This window comes from Haematobia irritans, chromosome 5, assembly GCF_050003625.1.
Source record: "Haematobia irritans isolate KBUSLIRL chromosome 5, ASM5000362v1, whole genome shotgun sequence".
In the NCBI taxonomy this organism is placed as follows: domain Eukaryota; kingdom Metazoa; phylum Arthropoda; class Insecta; order Diptera; family Muscidae; genus Haematobia; species Haematobia irritans.
In genome coordinates this window covers 26,149,102-26,172,658 of record NC_134401.1, presented here as the reverse complement: position 1 = coordinate 26,172,658, position 23,557 = coordinate 26,149,102, and positions in this window count along the sequence as shown.

Here is a 23,557-nt window from a genome sequence, read left to right as displayed (position 1 = left end):
ATTTTTATATGAAAAACTTGTTTTGGCCATATCTCCTTAAATATGCGTCCTAGAGCGAAAAGGACTTTAATTCGTGACTACCCCCAAAAAATTGAAAAATCCACCCAAAACCCAAAAAATTTGAAATTTTTATATGAAAAACTTGTTTTGGCCATATCTCCTAAACTAAGCGTCCTAGAGCGAAAAGGACTTTAATTCGTGACTACCCCCAAAAAATTGAAAAATCCACCCAAAACCCAAAAAATTTGAAATTTTTATATGAAAAACTTGTTTTGGCCATATCTCCTTAAATATGCGTCCTAGAGCGAAAAGGACTTTAATTCGTGACCACCCCCAAAAAATTGAAAAATCCACTCAAAACCTAAAAAATTTGAAATTTTTATATGAAAAATTTGTTTTGGCCATATCTCCTTAAATATACGTCCTAGAGCGAAAAGGACTTTAATTCGTGACTACCCCCAAAAAATTGAAAAATCCACCCAAAACCCAAAAAATTTGAAATTTTTATATGAAAAACTTGTTTTGGCCATATCTCTTTAAATATGTGTCCTAGAGCGAAAAGGACTTTAATTCGTGACTACCCCCAAAAAATTGAAAAATCCACCCAAAACCCAAAAAATTTGAAATTTTTATATGAAAAACTTGTTTTGGCCATATCTCCTTAAATATGCGTCCTAGAGCGAAAAGGACTTTAATTCGTGACTACCCCCAACAAATTGAAAAATCCACCCAAAACCCAAAAAATTTGAAATTTTTATATGAAAAACTTGTTTTGGCCATATCTCCTTAAATATGCGTCCTAGAGCGAAAAGGACTTTAATTCGTGACCACCCCCAAAAAATTGAAAAATCCACTCAAAACCTAAAAAATTTGAAATTTTTATATGAAAAATTTGTTTTGGCCATATCTCCTTAAATATACGTCCTAGAGCGAAAAGGACTTTAATTCGTGACTACCCCCAAAAAATTGAAAAATCCACCCAAAACCCAAAAAATTTGAAATTTTTATATGAAAAACTTGTTTTGGCCATATCTCCTTAAATATGTGTCCTAGAGCGAAAAGGACTTTAATTCGTGACTACCCCCAAAAAATTGAAAAATCCACCCAAAACCCAAAAAATTTGAAATTTTTATATGAAAAACTTGTTTTGGCCATATCTCCTAAACTAAGCGTCCTAGAGCGAAAAGGACTTTAATTCGTGACTACCCCCAAAAAATTGAAAAATCCACCCAAAACCCAAAAAATTTGAAATTTTTATATGAAAAACTTGTTTTGGCCATATCTCCTTAAATATGCGTCCTAGAGCGAAAAGGACTTTAATTCGTGACTACCCCCAAAAAATTGAAAAATCCACCCAAAACCCAAAAAATTTGAAATTTTTATATGAAAAACTTGTTTTGGCCATATCTCCTTAAATATGCGTCCTAGAGCGAAAAGGACTTTAATTCGTGACTACCCCCAACAAATTGAAAAATCCATCCAAAACCCAAAAAATTTGAAATTTTTATATGAAAAACTTGTTTTGGCCATATCTCCTTAAATATGCGTCCTAGAGCGAAAAGGACTTTAATTCGTGACCACCCCCAAAAAATTGAAAAATCCACTCAAAACCTAAAAAATTTGAAATTTTTATATGAAAAATTTGTTTTGGCCATATCTCCTTAAATATACGTCCTAGAGCGAAAAGGACTTTAATTCGTGACTACCCCCAAAAAATTGAAAAATCCACCCAAAACCCAAAAAATTTGAAATTTTTATATGAAAAACTTGTTTTGGCCATATCTCCTCAAATATGCGTCCTAGAGCGAAAAGGACTTTAATTCGTGACTACCCCCAAAAAATTGAAAAATCCACCCAAAACCCAAAAAATTTGAAATTTTTATATGAAAAACTTGTTTTGGCCATATCTCCTAAACTAAGCGTCCTAGAGCGAAAAGGACTTTAATTCGTGACAACCCCCAAAAAATTGAAAAATCCACCCAAAACCCAAAAAATTTGAAATTTTTATATGAAAAACTTGTTTTGGCCATATCTCCTTAAATATGCGTCCTAGAGCGAAAAGGACTTTAATTCGTGACTACCCCCAAAAAATTGAAAAATCCACCCAAAACCCAAAAAATTTGAAATTTTTATATGAAAAACTTGTTTTGGCCATATCTCCTTAAATATGCGTCCTAGAGCGAAAAGGACTTTAATTCGTGACTACCCCCAAAAAATTGAAAAATCCACCCAAAACCCAAAAAATTTGAAATTTTTATATGAAAAACTTGTTTTGGCCATATCTCCTAAACTAAGCGTCCTAGAGCGAAAAGGACTTTAATTCGTGACTACCCCCAAAAAATTGAAAAATCCACCCAAAACCCAAAAAATTTGAAATTTTTATATGAAAAACTTGTTTTGGCCATATCTCCTTAAATATGCGTCCTAGAGCGAAAAGGACTTTAATTCGTGACCACCCCAAAAAAATTGAAAAATCCACCCAAAACCCAAAAAATTTGAAATTTTTATATGAAAAACTTGTTTTGGCCATATCTCCTTAAATATGCGTCCTAGAGCGAAAAGGACTTTAATTCGTGACTACCCCCAAAAAATTGAAAAATCCACCCAAAACCCAAAAAATTTGAAATTTTTATATGAAAAACTTGTTTTGGCCATATCTCCTTAAATATGCGTCCTAGAGCGAAAAGGACTTTAATTCGTGACTACCCCCAACAAATTGAAAAATCCACCCAAAACCCAAAACATTTGAAATTTTTATATGAAAAACTTGTTTTGGCCATATCTCCTTAAATATGCGTCCTAGAGCGAAAAGGACTTTAATTCGTGACCACCCCCAAAAAATTGAAAAATCCACTCAAAACCTAAAAAATTTGAAATTTTTATATGAAAAATTTGTTTTGGCCATATCTCCTTAAATATACGTCCTAGAGCGAAAAGGACTTTAATTCGTGACTACCCCCCAAAAATTGAAAAATCCACCCAAAAAATTTGAAATTTTTATATGAAAAACTTGTTTTGGCCATATCTCCTAAACTAAGCGTCCTAGAGCGAAAAGGACTTTAATTCGTGACTACCCCCAAAAAATTGAAAAATCCACCCAAAACCCAAAAAATTTGAAATTTTTATATGAAAAACTTGTTTTGGCCATATCTCCTTAAATATGCGTCCTAGAGCGAAAAGGACTTTAATTCGTGACTACCCCCAAAAAATTGAAAAATCCACCCAAAACCCAAAAAATTTGAAATTTTTATATGAAAAACTTGTTTTGGCCATATCTCCTTAAATATGCGTCCTAGAGCGAAAAGGACTTTAATTCGTGACTACCCCCAAAAAATTGAAAAATCCACCCAAAACCCAAAAAATTTGAAATTTTTATATGAAAAACTTGTTTTGGCCATATCTCCTAAACTAAGCGTCCTAGAGCGAAAAGGACTTTAATTCGTGACTACCCCCAAAAAATTGAAAAATCCACCCAAAACCCAAAAAATTTGAAATTTTTATATGAAAAACTTGTTTTGGCCATATCTCCTTAAATATGTGTCCTAGAGCGAAAAGGACTTTAATTCGTGACTACCCCCAAAACATTGAAAAATCCACCCAAAACCCAAAAAATTTGAAATTTTTATATGAAAAACTTGTTTTGGCCATATCTCCTAAACTAAGCGTCCTAGAGCGAAAAGGACTTTAATTCGTGACTACCCCCAAAAAATTGAAAAATCCACCCAAAACCCAAAAAATTTGAAATTTTTATATGAAAAACTTGTTTTGGCCATATCTCCTTAAATATGCGTCCTAGAGCGAAAAGGACTTTAATTCGTGACTACCCCCAAAAAATTGAAAAATCCACCCAAAACCCAAAAAATTTGAAATTTTTATATGAAAAACTTGTTTTGGCCATATCTCCTTAAATATGCGTCCTAGAGCGAAAAGGACTTTAATTCGTGACTACCCCCAAAAAATTGAAAAATCCACCCAAAACCCAAAAAATTTGAAATTTTTATATGAAAAACTTGTTTTGGCCATATCTCCTAAACTAAGCGTCCTATAGCGAAAAGGACTTTAATTCGTGACTACCCCCAAAAAATTGAAAAATCCAACCAAAACCCAAAAAATTTGAAATTTTTATATGAAAAACTTGTTTTGGCCATATCTCCTTAAATATGCGTCCTAGAGCGAAAAGGACTTTAATTCGTGACTACCCCCAAAAAATTGAAAAATCCACCCAAAACCCAAAAAATTTGAAATTTTTATATGAAAAACTTGTTTTGGCCATATCTCCTTAAATATGCGTCCTAGAGCGAAAAGGACTTTAATTCGTGACTACCCCCAACAAATTGAAAAATCCACCCAAAACCCAAAAAATTTGAAATTTTTATATGAAAAACTTGTTTTGGCCATATCTCCTTAAATATGCGTCCTAGAGCGAAAAGGACTTTAATTCGTGACCACCCCCAAAAAATTGAAAAATCCACTCAAAACCCAAAAAATTTGAAATTTTTATATGAAAAACTTGTTTTGGCCATATCTCCTTAAATATGCGTCCTAGAGCGAAAAGGACTTTAATTCGTGACTACCCCCAAAAAATTGAAAAATCCACCCAAAACCCAAAAAATTTGAAATTTTTATATGAAAAACTTGTTTTGGCCATATCTCCTTAAATATGTGTCCTAGAGCGAAAAGGACTTTAATTCGTGACTACCCCCAAAAAATTGAAAAATCCACCCAAAACCCAAAAAAATTGAAATTTTTATATGAAAAACTTGTTTTGGCCATATCTCCTTAAATATGCGTCCTAGAGCGAAAAGGACTTTAATTCGTGACTACCCCCAAAAAATTGAAAAATCCACCCAAAACCCAAAAAATTTGAAATTTTTATATGAAAAACTCGTTTTGGCCATATCTCCTTAAATATGCGTCCTAGAGCGAAAAGGACTTTAATTCGTGACTACCCCCAAAAAATTGAAAAATCCACCCAAAACCCAAAAAATTTGAAATTTTTATATAAAAAACTTGTTTTGGCCATATCTCCTAAACTAAGCGTCCTAGAGCGAAAAGGACTTTAATTCGTGACTACCCCCAAAAAATTGAAAAATCCACCCAAAACCCAAAAAATTTGAAATTTTTATATGAAAAACTTGTTTTGGCCATATCTCCTTAAATATGCGTCCTAGAGCGAAAAGGACTTTAATTCGTGACCACCCCCAAAAAATTGAAAAATCCACCCAAAACCCAAAAAATTTGAAATTTTTATATGAAAAACTTGTTTTGGCCATATCTCCTTAAATATGCGTCCTAGAGCGAACAGGACTTTAATTCGTGACTACCCCCAAAAAATTGAAAAATCCACCCAAAACCCAAAAAATTTGAAATTTTTATATGAAAAACTTGTTTTGGCCATATCTCCTTAAATATGCGTCCTAGAGCGAAAAGGACTTTAATTCGTGACTACCCCCAAAAAATTGAAAAATCCACCCAAAACCCAAAAAATTTGAAATTTTTATATGAAAAACTTGTTTTGGCCATATCTCCTAAACTAAGCGTCCTAGAGCGAAAAGGACTTTAATTCGTGACTACCCCCAAAAAATTGAAAAATCCACCCAAACCCAAAAAATTTGAAATTTTTATATGAAAAACTTGTTTTGGCCATATCTCCTTAAATATGTGTCCTAGAGCGAAAAGGACTTTAATTCGTGACTACCCCCAAAAAATTGAAAAATCCACCCAAAACCCAAAAAATTTGAAATTTTTATATGAAAAACTTGTTTTGGCCATATGTCCTAAACTAAGCGTCCTAGAGCGAAAAGGACTTTAATTCGTGACTACCCCCAAAAAATTGAAAAATCCACCCAAAACCCAAAAAATTTGAAATTTTTATATGAAAAACTTGTTTTGGCCATATCTCCTTAAATATGCGTCCTAGAGCGAAAAGGACTTTAATTCGTGACTACCCCCAAAAAATTGAAAAATCCACCCAAAACCCAAAAAATTTGAAATTTTTATATGAAAAACTTGTTTTGGCCATATCTCCTTAAATATGCGTCCTAGAGCGAAAAGGACTTTAATTCGTGACTACCCCCAAAAAATTGAAAAATCCACCCAAAACCCAAAAAATTTGAAATTTTTATATGAAAAACTTGTTTTGGCCATATCTCCTAAACTAAGCGTCCTAGAGCGAAAAGGACTTTAATTCGTGACTACCCCCAAAAAATTGAAAAATCCAACCAAAACCCAAAAAATTTGAAATTTTTATATGAAAAACTTGTTTTGGCCATATCTCCTTAAATATGCTTCCTAGAGCGAAAAGGACTTTAATTCGTGACTACCCCCAAAAAATTGAAAAATCCACCCAAAACCCAAAAAATTTGAAATTTTTATATGAAAAACTTGTTTTGGCCATATCTCCTTAAATATGCGTCCTAGAGCGAAAAGGACTTTAATTCGTGACTACCCCCAACAAATTGAAAAATCCACCCAAAACCCAAAAAATTTGAAATTTTTATATGAAAAACTTGTTTTGGCCATATCTCCTTAAATATGCGTCCTAGAGCGAAAAGGACTTTAATTCGTGACCACCCCCAAAAAATTGAAAAATCCACTCAAAACCTAAAAAATTTGAAATTTTTATATGAAAAATTTGTTTTGGCCATATCTCCTTAAATATACGTCCTAGAGCGAAAAGGACTTTAATTCGTGACTACCCCCAAAAAATTGAAAAATCCACCCAAAACCCAAAAAATTTGAAATTTTTATATGAAAAACTTGTTTTGGCCATATCTCCTTAAATATGTGTCCTAGAGCGAAAAGGACTTTAATTCGTGACTACCCCCAAAAAATTGAAAAATCCACCCAAAACCCAAAAAATTTGAAATTTTTATATGAAAAACTTGTTTTGGCCATATCTCCTAAACTAAGCGTCCTAGAGCGAAAAGGACTTTAATTCGTGACTACCCCCAACAAATTGAAAAATCCACCCAAAACCCAAAAAATTTGAAATTTTTATATGAAAAACTTGTTTTGGCCATATCTCCTTAAATATGCGTCCTAGAGCGAAAAGGACTTTAATTCGTGACCACCCCCAAAAAATTGAAAAATCCACTCAAAACCCAAAAAATTTGAAATTTTTATATGAAAAATTTGTTTTGGCCATATCTCCTTAAATATACGTCCTAGAGCGAAAAGGACTTTAATTCGTGACTACCCCCAAAAAATTGAAAAATCCACCCAAAACCCAAAAAATTTGAAATTTTTATATGAAAAACTTGTTTTGGCCATATCTCCTAAACTAAGCGTCCTAGAGCGAAAAGGACTTTAATTCGTGACTACCCCCAAAAAATTGAAAAATCCACCCAAAACCCAAAAAATTTGAAATTTTTATATGAAAAACTTGTTTTGGCCATATCTCCTAAACTAAGCGTCCTAGAGCGAAAAGGACTTTAATTCGTGACCACCCCCAAAAAATTGAAAAATCCACCCAAAACCCAAAAAATTTGAAATTTTTATATGAAAAACTTGTTTTGGCCATATCTCCTTAAATATGCGTCCTAGAGCGAAAAGGACTTTAATTCGTGACTACCCCCAAAAAATTGAAAAATCCACCCAAAACCCAAAAAATTTGAAATTTTTATATGAAAAACTTGTTTTGGCCATATCTCCTTAAATATGCGTCCTAGAGCGAAAAGGACTTTAATTCGTGACTACCCCCAAAAAATTGAAAAATCCACCCAAAACCCAAAAAATTTTAAATTTTTATATGAAAAACTTGTTTTTGCCATATCTCCTAAACTAAGCGTCCTAGAGCGAAAAGGACTTTAATTCGTGACTACCCCCAAAAAATTGAAAAATCCACCCAAAACCCAAAAAATTTGAAATTTTTATATGAAAAACTTGTTTTGGCCATATCTCCTAAACTAAGCGTCCTAGAGCGAAAAGGACTTTAATTCGTGACTACCCCCAACAAATTGAAAAATCCACCCAAAACCCAAAAAATTTTAAATTTTTATATGAAAAACTTGTTTTGGCCATATCTCCTTAAATATGCGTCCTAGAGCGAAAAGGACTTTAATTCGTGACCACCCCCAAAAAATTGAAAAATCCACTCAAAACCCAAAAAATTTGAAATTTTTATATGAAAAATTTGTTTTGGCCATATCTCCTTAAATATACGTCCTAGAGCGAAAAGGACTTTAATTCGTGACTACCCCCAAAAAATTGAAAAATCCACCCAAAACCCAAAAAATTTGAAATTTTTATATGAAAAACTTGTTTTGGCCATATCTCCTTAAATATGTGTCCTAGAGCGAAAAGGACTTTAATTCGTGACTACCCCCAAAAAATTGAAAAATCCACCCAAAACCCAAAAAATTTGAAATTTTTATATGAAAAACTTGTTTTGGCCATATCTCCTAAACTAAGCGTCCTAGAGCGAAAAGGACTTTAATTCGTGACCACCCCCAAAAAATTGAAAAATCCACCCAAAACCCAAAAAATTTGAAATTTTTATATGAAAAACTTGTTTTGGCCATATCTCCTTAAATATGCGTCCTAGAGCGAAAAGGACTTTAATTCGTGACTACCCCCAAAAAATTGAAAAATCCACCCAAAACCCAAAAAATTTGAAATTTTTATATGAAAAACTTGTTTTGGCCATATCTCCTTAAATATGCGTCCTAGAGCGAAAAGGACTTTAATTCGTGACTACCCCCAAAAAATTGAAAAATCCACCCAAAACCCAAAAAATTTGAAATTTTTATATGAAAAACTTGTTTTGGCCATATCTCCTAAACTAAGCGTCCTAGAGCGAAAAGGACTTTAATTCGTGACTACCCCCAAAAAATTGAAAAATCCACCCAAAACCCAAAAAATTTGAAATTTTTATATGAAAAACTTGTTTTGGCCATATCTCCTTAAATATGCGTCCTAGAGCGAAAAGGACTTTAATTCGTGACCACCCCCACAAAATTGAAAAATCCACCCAAAACCCAAAAAAATTGAAATTTTTATATGAAAAACTTGTTTTGGCCATATCTCCTTAAATATGCGTCCTAGAGCGAAAAGGACTTTAATTCGTGACTACCCCCAAAAAATTGAAAAATCCACCCAAAACCCAAAAAATTTGAAATTTTTATATGAAAAACTTGTTTTGGCCATATCTCCTTAAATATGCGTCCTAGAGCGAAAAGGACTTTAATTCGTGACTACCCCCAACAAATTGAAAAATCCACCCAAAACCCAAAAAATTTGAAATTTTTATATGAAAAACTTGTTTTGGCCATATCTCCTTAAATATGCGTCCTAGAGCGAAAAGGACTTTAATTCGTGACCACCCCCAAAAAATTGAAAAATCCACTCAAAACCTAAAAAATTTGAAATTTTTATATGAAAAATTTGTTTTGGCCATATCTCCTTAAATATACGTCCTAGAGCGAAAAGGACTTTAATTCGTGACTACCCCCAAAAAATTGAAAAATCCACCCAAAACCCAAAAAATTTGAAATTTCTATATGAAAAACTTGTTTTGGCCATATCTCCTTAAATATGCGTCCTAGAGCGAAAAGGACTTTAATTCGTGACCACCCCCACAAAATTGAAAAATCCACCCAAAACCCAAAAAATTGAAATTTTTATATGAAAAACTTGTTTTGGCCATATCTCCTTAAATATGCGTCCTAGAGAGAAAAGGACTTTAATTCGTGACTACCCCCAAAAAATTGAAAAATCCACCCAAAACCCAAAAAATTTGAAATTTTTATATGAAAAACTTGTTTTGGCCATATCTCCTTAAATATGCGTCCTAGAGCGAAAAGGACTTTAATTCGTGACTACCCCCAACAAATTGAAAAATCCACCCAAAACCCAAAAAATTTGAAATTTTTATATGAAAAACTTGTTTTGGCCATATCTCCTTAAATATGCGTCCTAGAGCGAAAAGGACTTTAATTCGTGACCACCCCCAAAAAATTGAAAAATCCACTCAAAACCTAAAAAATTTGAAATTTTTATATGAAAAATTTGTTTTGGCCATATCTCCTTAAATATACGTCCTAGAGCGAAAAGGACTTTAATTAGTGACTACCCCCAAAAAATTGAAAAATCCACCCAAAACCCAAAAAATTTGAAATTTTTATATGAAAAACTTGTTTTGGCCATATCTCCTTAAATATGTGTCCTAGAGCGAAAAGGACTTTAATTCGTGACTACCCCCAAAAAATTGAAAAATCCACCCAAAACCCAAAAAATTTGAAATTTTTATATGAAAAACTTGTTTTGGCCATATCTCCTTAAATATGCGTCCTAGAGCGAAAAGGACTTTAATTCGTGACTACCCCCAAAAAATTGAAAAATCCACCCAAAACCCAAAAAATTTGAAATTTTTATATGAAAAACTTGTTTTGGCCATATCTCCTTAAATATGCGTCCTAGAGCGAAAAGGACTTTAATTCGTGACTACCCCCAAAAAATTGAAAAATCCACCCAAAACCCAAAAAATTTGAAATTTTTATATGAAAAACTTGTTTTGGCCATATCTCCTAAACTAAGCGTCCTAGAGCGAAAAGGACTTTAATTCGTGACTACCCCCAAAAAATTGAAAAATCCACCCAAAACCCACAAAATTTGAAATTTTTATATGAAAAACTTGTTTTGGCCATATCTCCTTAAATATGCGTCCTAGAGCGAAAAGGACTTTAATTCGTGACCACCCCCAAAAAATTGAAAAATCCACCCAAAACCCAAAAAATTTGAAATTTTTATATGAAAAACTTGTTTTGGCCATATCTCCTTAAATATGCGTCCTAGAGCGAAAAGGACTTTAATTCGTGACTACCCCCAAAAAATTGAAAAATCCACCCAAAACCCAAAAAATTTGAAATTATTATATGAAAAACTTGTTTTGGCCATATCTCCTTAAATATGCGTCCTAGAGCGAAAATGACTTTAATTCGTGACTACCCCCAACAAATTGAAAACCCCACCCAAAACCCAAAAAATTTGAAATTTTTATATGAAAAACTTGTTTTGGCCATATCTCCTTAAATATGCGTCCTAGAGCGAAAAGGACTTTAATTCGTGACCACCCCCAAAAATTTGAAAAATCCACTCAACACCTAAAAAATTTGAAATTTTTATATGAAAAATTTGTTTTGGCCATATCTCCTAAACTAAGCGTCCTAGAGCGAAAAGGACTTTAATTCGTGACTACCCCCAAAAAATTGAAAAATCCACCCAAAACCCAAAAAATTTGAAATTTTTATATGAAAAACTTGTTTTGGCCATATCTCCTTAAATATGTGTCCTAGAGCGAAAAGGACTTCAATTCGTGACTACCCCCAAAAAATTGAAAAATCCACCAAAAACCCAAAAAATTTGAAATTTTTATATGAAAAACTTGTTTTGGCCATATCTCATAAACTAAGCGTCCTAGAGCGAAAAGGACTTTAATTCGTGACTACCCCCAAAAAATTGAAAAATCCACCCAAAAAATTTGAAATTTTTATATGAAAAACTTGTTTTGGCCATATCTCCTTAAATATGCGTCCTAGAGCGAAAAGGACTTTAATTCGTGACTACCCCCAAAAAATTGAAAAATCCACCCAAAACCCAAAAAATTTGAAATTTTTATATGAAAAACTTGTTTTGGCCATATCTCCTTAAATATGCGTCCTAGAGCAAAAGGACTTTAATTCGTGACTACCCCCAAAAATTGAAAAATCCACCCAAAACCCAAAAAATTTGAAATTTTTATATGAAAAACTTGTTTTGACCATATCTCCTAAACTAAGCGTCCTAGAGCGAAAAGGACTTTAATTCGTGACTACCCCCAAAAAATTGAAAAATCCACCCAAAACCCCAAAAATTTGAAATTTTTATATGAAAAACTTGTTTTGGCCATATCTCCTTAAATATGCGTCCTAGAGCGAAAAGGACTTTAATTCGTGACCACCCCCAAAAAATTGAAAAATCCACCCAAAACCCAAAAAATTTGAAATTTTTATATGAAAAACTTGTTTTGGCCATATCTCCTTAAATATGCGTCTTAGAGCGAAAAGGACTTTAATTCGTGACTACCCCCAAAAAATTGAAAAATCCACCCAAAACCCAAAAAATTTGAAATTTTTATATGAAAAACTTGTTTTGGCCATATCTCCTTAAATATGCGTCCTAGAGCGAAAAGGACTTTAATTCGTGACTACCCCCAACAAATTGAAAAATCCACCCAAAACCCAAAAAATTTGAAATTTTTATATGAAAAACTTGTTTTGGCCATATCTCCTTAAATATGCGTCCTAGAGCGAAAAGGACTTTAATTCGTGACTACCCCCAAAAAATTGAAAAATCCACCCAAAACCCAAAAAATTTGAAATTTTTATATGAAAAACTTGTTTTGGCCATATCTCCTTAAATATGCGTCCTAGAGCGAAAAGGACTTTAATTCGTGACTACCCCCAAAAAATTGAAAAATCCACCCAAAACCCAAAAAAATTGAAATTTTTATATGAAAAACTTGTTTTGGCCATATCTCCTTAAATATGTGTCCTAGAGCGAAAAGGACTTTAATTCGTGACTACCCCCAAAAAATTGAAAAATCCACCCAAAACCCAAAAAATTTGAAATTTTTATATGAAAAACTTGTTTTGGCCATATCTCCTAAACTAAGCGTCCTAGAGCGAAAAGGACTTTAATTCGTGACTACCCCCAAAAAATTGAAAAATCCACCCAAAACCCAAAAAATTTGAAATTTTTATATGAAAAACTTGTTTTGGCCATATCTCCTTAAATATGCGTCCTAGAGCGAAAAGGACTTTAATTCGTGACTACCCCCAAAAAATTGAAAAATCCACCCAAAACCCAAAAAATTTGAAATTTTTATATGAAAAACTTGTTTTGGCTATATCTCCTTAAATATGCGTCCTAGAGCGAAAAGGACTTTAATTCGTGACTACCCCCAACAAATTGAAAAATCCACCCAAAACCCAAAAAATTTGAAATTTTTATATGAAAAACTTGTTTTGGCCATATCTCCTTAAATATGCGTCCTAGAGCAAAAGGACTTTAATTCGTGACCACCCCCAAAAAATTGAAAAATCCACTCAAAACCTAAAAAATTTGAAATTTTTATATGAAAAATTTGTTTTGGCCATATCTCCTTAAATATACGTCCTAGAGCGAAAAGGACTTTAATTCGTGACTACCCCCAAAAAATTAAAAAATCCACCCAAAACCCAAAAAATTTGAAATTTTTATATGAAAAACTTGTTTTGGCCATATCTCCTTAGATATGTGTCCTAGAGCGAAAAGGACTTTAATTCGTGACTACCCCCAAAAAATTGAAAAATCCACCCAAAACCCAAAAAATTTGAAATTTTTATATGAAAAACTTGTTTTGGCCATATCTCCTAAACTAAGCGTCCTAGAGCGAAAAGGACTTTAATTCGTGACTACCCCCAAAAAATTGAAAAATCCACCCAAAACCCAAAAAATTTGAAATTTTTATATGAAAAACTTGTTTTGGCCATATCTCCTAAACTAAGCGTCCTAGAGCGAAAAGGACTTTAATTCGTGACTACCCCCAAAAAAATTGAAAAATCCACCCAAAACCCAAAAAATTTGAAATTTTTATATGAAAAACTTGTTTTGGCCATATCTCCTTAAATATGCGTCCTAGAGCGAAAAGGACTTTAATTCGTGACTACCCCCAAAAAATTGAAAAATCCACCCAAAACCCAAAAAATTTGAAATTTTTATATGAAAAACTTGTTTTGGCTATATCTCCTTAAATATGCGTCCTAGAGCGAAAAGGACTTTAATTCGTGACTACCCCCAACAAATTGAAAAATCCACCCAAAACCCAAAAAATTTGAAATTTTTATATGAAAAACTTGTTTTGGCCATATCTCCTAAACTAAGCGTCCTAGAGCGAAAAGGACTTTAATTCGTGACTACCCCCAAAAAATTGAAAAATCCACCCAAAACCCAAAAAATTTGAAATTTTTATATGAAAAACTTGTTTTGGCCATATCTCCTTAAATATGCGTCCTAGAGCGAAAAGGACTTTAATTCGTGACTACCCCCAAAAAATTGAAAAATCCACCCAAAACCCAAAAAATTTGAAATTTTTATATGAAAAACTTGTTTTGGCTATATCTCCTTAAATATGCGTCCTAGAGCGAAAAGGACTTTAATTCGTGACTACCCCCAACAAATTGAAAAATCCACCCAAAACCCAAAAAATTTGAAATTTTTATATGAAAAACTTGTTTTGGCCATATCTCCTTAAATATGCGTCCTAGAGCAAAAGGACTTTAATTCGTGACCACCCCCAAAAAATTGAAAAATCCACTCAAAACCTAAAAAATTTGAAATTTTTATATGAAAAATTTGTTTTGGCCATATCTCCTTAAATATACGTCCTAGAGCGAAAAGGACTTTAATTCGTGACTACCCCCAAAAAATTAAAAAATCCACCCAAAACCCAAAAAATTTGAAATTTTTATATGAAAAACTTGTTTTGGCCATATCTCCTTAGATATGTGTCCTAGAGCGAAAAGGACTTTAATTCGTGACTACCCCCAAAAAATTGAAAAATCCACCCAAAACCCAAAAAATTTGAAATTTTTATATGAAAAACTTGTTTTGGCCATATCTCCTAAACTAAGCGTCCTAGAGCGAAAAGGACTTTAATTCGTGACTACCCCCAAAAAATTGAAAAATCCACCCAAAACCCAAAAAATTTGAAATTTTTATATGAAAAACTTGTTTTGGCCATATCTCCTAAACTAAGCGTCCTAGAGCGAAAAGGACTTTAATTCGTGACTACCCCCAAAAAAATTGAAAAATCCACCCAAAACCCAAAAAATTTGAAATTTTTATATGAAAAACTTGTTTTGGCCATATCTCCTTAAATATGCGTCCTAGAGCGAAAAGGACTTTAATTCGTGACTACCCCCAAAAAATTGAAAAATCCACCCAAAACCCAAAAAATTTGAAATTTTTATATGAAAAACTTGTTTTGGCTATATCTCCTTAAATATGCGTCCTAGAGCGAAAAGGACTTTAATTCGTGACTACCCCCAACAAATTGAAAAATCCACCCAAAACCCAAAAAATTTGAAATTTTTATATGAAAAACTTGTTTTGGCCATATCTCCTTAAATATGCGTCCTAGAGCAAAAGGACTTTAATTCGTGACCGCCCCCAAAAAATTGAAAAATCCACTCAAAACCTAAAAAATTTGAAATTTTTATATGAAAAATTTGTTTTGGCCATATCTCCTTAAATATACGTCCTAGAGCGAAAAGGACTTTAATTCGTGACTACCCCCAAAAAATTGAAAAATCCACCCAAAACCCAAAAAATTTGAAATTTTTATATGAAAAACTTGCTTTGGCCATATCTCCTTAGATATGTGTCCTAGAGCGAAAAGGACTTTAATTCGTGACTACCCCCAAAAAATTGAAAAATCCACAAAAAATTTGAAATTTTTATATGAAAAACTTGTTTTGGCCATATCTCCTAAACTAAGCGTCCTAGAGCGAAAAGGACTTTAATTCGTGACTACCCCCAAAAAATTGAAAAATCCACCCAAAACCCAAAAAATTTGAAATTTTTATATGAAAAACTTGTTTTGGCCATATCTCCTAAACTAAGCGTCCTAGAGCGAAAACGACTTTAATTCGTGACTACCCCCAAAAAATTGAAAAATCCACCCAAAACCCAAAAAATTTGAAATTTTTATATGAAAAACTTGTTTTGGCCATATCTCCTTAAATATGCGTCCTAGAGCGAAAAGGACTTTAATTCGTGACCACCCCCAAAAAATTGAAAAATCCACCCAAAACCCAAAAAATGTGAAATTTTTATATGAAAAACTTGTTTTGGCCATATCTCCTTAAATATGCGTCCTAGAGCGAAAAGGACTTTAATTCGTGACTACCCCCAAAAAATTGAAAAATCCACCCAAAACCCAAAAAATTTGAAATTTTTATATGAAAAACTTGTTTTGGCCATATCTCCTTAAATATGTGTCCTAGAGCGAAAAGGACTTTAATTCGTGACTACCCCCAAAAAATTGAAAGTCCACCCAAAACCCAAAAAATTTGAAATTTTTATATGAAAAACTTGTTTTGGCCATATCTCCTAAACTAAGCGTCCTAGAGCGAAAAGGACTTTAATTCGTGACTACCCCCAAAAAATTGAAAAATCCACCCAAAACCCAAAAAATTTGAAATTTTTATATGAAAAACTTGTTTTGGCCATATCTCCTTAAATATGCGTCCTAGAGCGAAAAGGACTTTAATTCGTGACTACCCCCAAAAAATTGAAAAATCCACCCAAAACCCAAAAAATTTGAAATTTTTATATGAAAAACTTGTTTTGGCCATATCTCCTTAAATATGCGTCCTAGAGCGAAAAGGACTTTAATTCGTGACTACACCCAAAAAATTGAAAAATCCACCCAAAACCCAAAAAATTTGAAATTTTTATATGAAAAACTTGTTTTGGCCATATCTCCTTAAATATGCGTCCTAGAGCGAAAAGGACTTTAATTCGTGACTACCCCCAACAAATTGAAAAATCCACCCAAAACCCAAAAAATTTGAAATTTTTATATGAAAAACTTGTTTTGGCCATATCTCCTTAAATATGCGTCCTAGAGCGAAAAGGACTTTAATTCGTGACCACCCCCAAAAAATTGAAAAATCCACTCAAAACCTAAAAAATTTGAAATTTTTATATGAAAAATTTGTTTTGGCCATATCTCCTTAAATATACGTCCTAGAGCGAAAAGGACTTTAATTCGTGACTACCCCCAAAAAATTGAAAAATCCACAAAAACCCAAAAAATTTGAAATTTTTATATGAAAAACTTGTTTTGGCCATATCTCCTTAAATATGTGTCCTAGAGCGAAAAGGACTTTAATTCGTGACTACCCCCAAAAAATTGAAAAATCCACCCAAAACCCAAAAAATTTGAAATTTTTATATGAAAAACTTGTTTTGGCCATATCTCCTAAACTAAGCGTCCTAGAGCGAAAAGGACTTTAATTCGTGACTACCCCCAAAAAATTGAAAAATCCACCCAAAACCCAAAAAATTTGAAATTTTTATATGAAAAACTTGTTTTGGCCATATCTCCTTAAATATGCGTCCTAGAGCGAAAAGGACTTTAATTCGTGACTACCCCCAAAAAATTGAAAAATCCACCCAAAACCCAAAAAATTTGAAATTTTTATATGAAAAACTTGTTTTGGCCATATCTCCTTAAATATGCGTCCTAGAGCGAAAAGGACTTTAATTCGTGACTACCCCCAAAAAATTGAAAAATCCACCCAAAACCCAAAAAATTTGAAATTTTTATATGAAAAACTTGTTTTGGCCATATCTCCTAAACTAAGCGTCCTAGAGCGAAAAGGACTTTAATTCGTGACTACCCCCAAAAAATTGAAAAATCCACCCAAAACCCAAAAAATTTGAAATTTTTATATGAAAAACTTGTTTTGGCCATATCTCCTTAAATATGCGTCCTAGAGCGAAAAGGACTTTAATTCGTGACCACCCCCAAAAAATTGAAAAATCCACCCAAAACCCAAAAAATTTGAAATTTTTATATGAAAAACTTGTTTTGGCCATATCTCCTTAAATATGCGTCCTAGAGCGAAAAGGACTTTAATTCGTGACTACCCCCAAAAAATTGAAAAATCCACCCAAAACCCAAAAAATTTGAAATTTTTATATGAAAAACTTGTTTTGGCCATATCTCCTTAAATATGCGTCCTAGAGCGAAAAGGACTTTAATTCGTGACTACCCCCAACAAATTGAAAAATCCACCCAAAACCCAAAAAATTTGAAATTTTTATATGAAAAACTTGTTTTGGCCATATCTCCTTAAATATGCGTCCTAGAGCGAAAAGGACTTTAATTCGTGACCACCCCCAAAAAATTGAAAAATCCACCCAAAACCCAAAAAATTTGAAATTTTTATATGAAAAATTTGTTTTGGCCATATCTCCTTAAATATACGTCCTAGAGCGAAAAGGACTTTAATTCGTGACTACCCCCAAAAAATTGAAAAATCCACAAAAACCCAAAAAATTTGAAATTTTTATATGAAAAACTTGTTTTGGCCATATCTCCTTAAATATGTGTCCTAGAGCGAAAAGGACTTTAATTCGTGACTACCCCCAAAAAATTGAAAAATCCACCCAAAACCCAAAAAATTTGAAATTTTTATATGAAAAACTTGTTTTGGCCATATCTCCTAAACTAAGCGTCCTAGAGCGAAAAGGACTTTAATTCGTGACTACCCCCAAAAAATTGAAAAATCCACCCAAAACCCAAAAAATTTGAAATTTTTATATGAAAAACTTGTTTTGGCCATATCTCCTTAAATATGCGTCCTAGAGCGAAAAGGACTTTAATTCGTGACTACCCCCAAAAAATTGAAAAATCCACCCAAAACCCAAAAAATTTGAAATTTTTATATGAAAAACTTGTTTTGGCCATATCTCCTTAAATATGCGTCCTAGAGCGAAAAGGACTTTAATTCGTGACTACCCCCAAAAAATTGAAAAATCCACCCAAAACCCAAAAAATTTGAAATTTTTATATGAAAAACTTGTTTTGGCCATATCTCCTAAACTAAGCGTCCTAGAGCGAAAAGGACTTTAATTCGTGACTACCCCCAAAAAATTGAAAAATCCACCCAAAACCCAAAAAATTTGAAATTTTTATATGAAAAACTTGTTTTGGCCATATCTCCTTAAATATGCGTCCTAGAGCGAAAAGGACTTTAATTCGTGACCACCCCCAAAAAATTGAAAAATCCACCCAAAACCCAAAAAATTTGAAATTTTTATATGAAAAACTTGTTTTGGCCATATCTCCTTAAATATGCGTCCTAGAGCGAAAAGGACTTTAATTCGTGACTACCCCCAAAAAATTGAAAAATCCACCCAAAACCCAAAAAATTTGAAATTTTTATATGAAAAACTTGTTTTGGCCATATCTCCTTAAATATGCGTCCTAGAGCGAAAAGGACTTTAATTCGTGACTACCCCCAACAAATTGAAAAATCCACCCAAAACCCAAAAAATTTGAAATTTTTATATGAAAAACTTGTTTTGGCCATATCTCCTTAAATATGCGTCCTAGAGCGAAAAGGACTTTAATTCGTGACCACCCCCAAAAAATTGAAAAATCCACTCAAAACCTAAAAAATTTGAAATTTTTATATGAAAAATTTGTTTTGGCCATATCTCCTTAAATATACGTCCTAGAGCGAAAAGGACTTTAATTCGTGACTACCCCCAAAAAATTGAAAAATCCACCCAAAACCCAAAAAATTTGAAATTTTTATATGAAAAACTTGTTTTGGCCATATCTCCTTAAATATGTGTCCTAGAGCGAAAAGGACTTTAATTCGTGACTACCCCCAAAAAATTGAAAAATCCACCCAAAACCCAAAAAATTTGAAATTTTTATATGAAAAACTTGTTTTGGCCATATCTCCTAAACTAAGCGTCCTAGAGCGAAAAGGACTTTAATTCGTGACTACCCCCAAAAAATTGAAAAATCCACCCAAAACCCAAAAAATTTGAAATTTTTATATGAAAAACTTGTTTTGGCCATATCTCCTAAACTAAGCGTCCTAAAGCGAAAAGGACTTTAATTCGTGACTACCCCCAAAAAATTGAAAAATCCACCCAAAACCCAAAAAATTTGAAATTTTTATATGAAAAACTTGTTTTGGCCATATCTCCTTAAATATGCGTCCTAGAGCGAAAAGGACTTTAATTCGTGACTACCCCCAAAAAATTGAAAAATCCACCCAAAACCCAAAAAATTTGAAATTTTTATATGAAAAACTTGTTTTGGCCATATCTCCTAAACTAAGCGTCCTAGAGCGAAAAGGACTTTAATTCGTGACTACCCCCAAAAAATAGAAAAATCCACCCAAAACCCAAAAAATTTGAAATTTTTATATGAAAAACTTGTTTTGGCCATATCTCCTTAAATATGCGTCCTAGAGCGAAAAGGACTTTAATTCGTGACCACCCCCAAAAAATTGAAAAATCCACCCAAAACCCGAAAAATTTGAAATTTTTATATGAAAAACTTGTTTTGGCCATATCTCCTTAAATATACGTCCTAGAGCGAAAAGGACTTTAATTCGTGACTACCCCCAAAAAATTGAAAAATCCACCCAAAACCCAAAAAATTTGAAATTTTTATATGAAAAACTTGCTTTGGCCATATCTCCTTAAATATGTGTCCTAGAGCGAAAAGGACTTTAATTCGTGACTACCCACAAAAAAATGAAAAATCCACCCAAAACCCAAAAAATTTGAAATTTTTATATGAAAAACTTGTTTTGGCCATATCTCCTAAACTAAGCGTCCTAGAGCGAAAAGGACTTTAATTCGTGACTACCCCCAAAAAATTGAAAAATCCACCCAAAACCCAAAAAATTTGAAATTTTTATATGAAAAACTTGTTTTGGCCATATCTCCTTAAATATGCGTCCTAGAGCGAAAAGGACTTTAATTCGTGACTACCCCCAAAAAATTGAAAAATCCACCCAAAACCCAAAAAATTTGAAATTTTTATATGAAAAACTTGTTTTGGCCATATCTCCTTAAATATGCGTCCTAGAGCGAAAAGGACTTTAATTCGTGACTACCCCCAAAAAATTGAAAAATCCACCCAAAACCCAAAAAAATTGAAATTTTTATATGAAAAACTTGTTTTGGCCATATCTCCTAAACTAAGCGTCCTAGAGCGAAAAGGACTTTAATTCGTGACTACCCCCAAAAAATTGAAAAATCCACCCAAAACCCAAAAAATTTGAAATTTTTATATGAAAAACTTGTTTTGGCCATATCTCCTTAAATATGCGTCCTAGAGCGAAAAGGACTTTAATTCGTGACCACCCCCAAAAAATTGAAAAATCCACCCAAAACCCAAAAAATTTGAAATTTTTATATGAAAAACTTGTTTTGGCCATATCTCCTTAAATATGCGTCCTAGAGCGAAAAGGACTTTAATTCGTGACTACCCCCAAAAAATTGAAAAATCCACCCAAAACCCAAAAAATTTGAAATTTTTATATGAAAAACTTGTTTTGGCCATATCTCCTTAAATATACGTCCTAGAGCGAAAAGGACTTTAATTCGTGACTACCCCCAAAAAATTGAAAAATCCACCCAAAACCCAAAAAATTTTAAATTTTTATATGAAAAACTTGTTTTGGCCATATCTCCTTAAATATGCGTCCTAGAGCGAAAAGGACTTTAATTCGTGACTACCCCCAAAAAATTGAAAAATCCACCCAAAACCCAAAAAATTTGAAATTTTTATATGAAAAACTTGTTTTGGCCATATCTCCTAAACTAAGCGTCCTAGAGCGAAAAGGACTTTAATTCGTGACTACCCCCAAAAAATTGAAAAATCCACCCAAAACCCAAAAAATTTGAAATTTTTATATGAAAAACTTGTTTTGGCCATATCTCCTTAAATATGCGTCCTAGAGCGAAAAGGACTTTAATTCGTGACTACCCCCAAAAAATTGAAAAATCCACCCAAAACCCAAAAATTTGAAATTTTTATATGAAAAACTTGTTTTGGCCATATCTCCTTAAATATGCGTCCTAGAGCGAAAAGGACTTTAATTCGTGACTACCCCCAAAAAATTGAAAAATCCACCCAAAACCCAAAAAATTTGAAATTTTTATATGAAAAACTTGTTTTGGCCATATCTCCTAAACTAAGCGTCCTAGAGCGAAAACGACTTTAATTCGTGACTACCCCCAAAAAATTGAAAAATCCACCCAAAACCCAAAAAATTTGAAATTTTTATATGAAAAACTTGTTTTGGCCATATCTCCTTAAATATGCGTCCTAGAGCGAAAAGGACTTTAATTCGTGACCACCCCCAAAAAATTGAAAAATCCACCCAAAACCCAAAAAATGTGAAATTTTTATATGAAAAACTTGTTTTGGCCATATCTCCTTAAATATGCGTCCTAGAGCGAAAAGGACTTTAATTCGTGACTACCCCCAAAAAATTGAAAAATCCACCCAAAACCCAAAAAATTTGAAATTTTTATATGAAAAACTTGTTTTGGCCATATCTCCTTAAATATGTGTCCTAGAGCGAAAAGGACTTTAATTCGTGACTACCCCCAAAAAATTGAAAGTCCACCCAAAACCCAAAAAATTTGAAATTTTTATATGAAAAACTTGTTTTGGCCATATCTCCTAAACTAAGCGTCCTAGAGCGAAAAGGACTTTAATTCGTGACTACCCCCAAAAAATAGAAAAATCCACCCAAAACCCAAAAAATTTGAAATTTTTATATGAAAAACTTGTTTTGGCCATATCTCCTTAAATATGCGTCCTAGAGCGAAAAGGACTTTAATTCGTGACCACCCCCAAAAAATTGAAAAATCCACCCAAAACCCGAAAAATTTGAAATTTTTATATGAAAAACTTGTTTTGGCCATATCTCCTTAAATATACGTCCTAGAGCGAAAAGGACTTTAATTCGTGACTACCCCCAAAAAATTGAAAAATCCACCCAAAACCCAAAAAATTTGAAATTTTTATATGAAAAACTTGCTTTGGCCATATCTCCTTAAATATGTGTCCTAGAGCGAAAAGGACTTTAATTCGTGACTACCCACAAAAAAATGAAAAATCCACCCAAAACCCAAAAAATTTGAAATTTTTATATGAAAAACTTGTTTTGGCCATATCTCCTAAACTAAGCGTCCTAGAGCGAAAAGGACTTTAATTCGTGACTACCCCCAAAAAATTGAAAAATCCACCCAAAACCCAAAAAATTTGAAATTTTTATATGAAAAACTTGTTTTGGCCATATCTCCTTAAATATGCGTCCTAGAGCGAAAAGGACTTTAATTCGTGACTACCCCCAAAAAATTGAAAAATCCACCCAAAACCCAAAAAATTTGAAATTTTTATATGAAAAACTTGTTTTGGCCATATCTCCTTAAATATGCGTCCTAGAGCGAAAAGGACTTTAATTCGTGACTACCCCCAAAAAATTGAAAAATCCACCCAAAACCCAAAAAAATTGAAATTTTTATATGAAAAACTTGTTTTGGCCATATCTCCTAAACTAAGCGTCCTAGAGCGAAAAGGACTTTAATTCGTGACTACCCCCAAAAAATTGAAAAATCCACCCAAAACCCAAAAAATTTGAAATTTTTATATGAAAAACTTGTTTTGGCCATATCTCCTTAAATATGCGTCCTAGAGCGAAAAGGACTTTAATTCGTGACCACCCTCAAAAAATTGAAAAATCCACCCAAAACCCAAAAAATTTGAAATTTTTATATGAAAAACTTGTTTTGGCCATATCTCCTTAAATATGCGTCCTAGAGCGAAAAGGACTTTAATTCGTGACTACCCCCAAAAAATTGAAAAATCCACCCAAAACCCAAAAAATTTGAAATTTTTATATGAAAAACTTGTTTTGGCCATATCTCCTTAAATATACGTCCTAGAGCGAAAAGGACTTTAATTCGTGACTACCCCCAAAAA